Here is a 1,362-nt window from a genome sequence, read left to right as displayed (position 1 = left end):
AAAGGTTTTAGTTCAGATGGGCAGAATGGTTGCTACAGGCTTGAGGGGGCCAAAGGGTTTGTTTTGTGCTGTAATTTTCTTTGTTCTCTTTGGAACATCCCAGACACCCATCCAATTTCCTTCTTAATTGTTTATTGTCTCCACTTCCTCCACTCTCGTAGGCAGCAAGTTTCAGGTCATTACCATTCGCTGCATCAGAATATTCTTTCTCACATCTCCCCCCCTTACATCTCTGACCCAAAACAATAAATTTGTGCCTCCCCCCCCCCCGGCCCCCCTTCAGCTAACGGGACCAACTTTTCTTTGTCCACCTTATCTAAACCTGTCAGAATCTTGTCCACCTCGTTCAAATCTCCCCTCAACCTCCTTTGCTCCAAGGGGAACAACCCCAGCCTGACATCGACAATAAAGAACAAACTAACAGAATATGTTAATACCTGAAATCAAATAGGAATGTTTAATTCCTGTTTTAAAGATATTGTGAATATATTGTCCTGGACAATAATGAAATTGGAACAACTCACCTTGGGTGTAGTTGAATGGAATATATTAATCTGATATCCACCTACAGTCTGGTGAAAGTCTGGAATACGTAGCTGAAAGACCCTTCCTAACAGCACTGTGGGTGTACGTACACCTCAGGCATTGCAGCCGTTCAGGAAGGCAGTGTTGGGGTTGACCATGGCCGAGCTACATCCAGCCACATATTCTGTTATAATTGAAGGAGTGCAGATTGAATGTGAAGCATTATGGGACTGGACTGTCTTGACCACATTCCTGTGACTGCCCAGAAACTCGTGTCTATTTTAGTTCATAATTGAGGATTTCTGGGAATAAGTTAAATGCGGAAATATTAAGCATAGCCTGGAGGAATTTGGAATAACTGAGAATTTTATCCCCAGATGAAGAACAAAGATTTTGCAGGTGGTAACGTGTTTAGGATTTTAAATCAACAAAGATGTTGCCTCTAAAATCAGTCCTTGTAAGTTGGCTTAAAAAAGGTTAAGTTATAATGAAGGATCTTGTATCTTATTTTAATCAAGGAGTTGTGAGCTTGGAGTGCTCTGTCGCTTTAAGAAGCTGTAGTTACAAGAGAGAATGCTGAGGATTCATTGTTTGAAATTTACGAGCTGTGAGAGTCTGTGTGTTTTGTTTGTTTTATGTGGATGTTTGTGAACATGTTTTATCATTGTTTTGGGCTAAATTTTTTAAGGTTTATCTTTCAGGGAATTAACCTTACCTTGAGTTTTTAATTAAAGGCATTTTTGGAAGTTTAAAAACAGAATCATAAGAACACTTACGTAATTAATTTTGGTTATTGTTGTAAAGCACATGCTAAGTTTCTCTTATGTATGGATGATG

The sequence above is a fragment of the Carcharhinus amblyrhynchos genome, unplaced genomic scaffold, assembly GCF_965287045.1.
Source record: "Carcharhinus amblyrhynchos unplaced genomic scaffold, sCarAmb.v2.hapA scaffold_38, whole genome shotgun sequence".
Lineage (NCBI taxonomy): Eukaryota > Metazoa > Chordata > Chondrichthyes > Carcharhiniformes > Carcharhinidae > Carcharhinus > Carcharhinus amblyrhynchos.
This window is presented reverse-complemented; position numbering follows the sequence as displayed.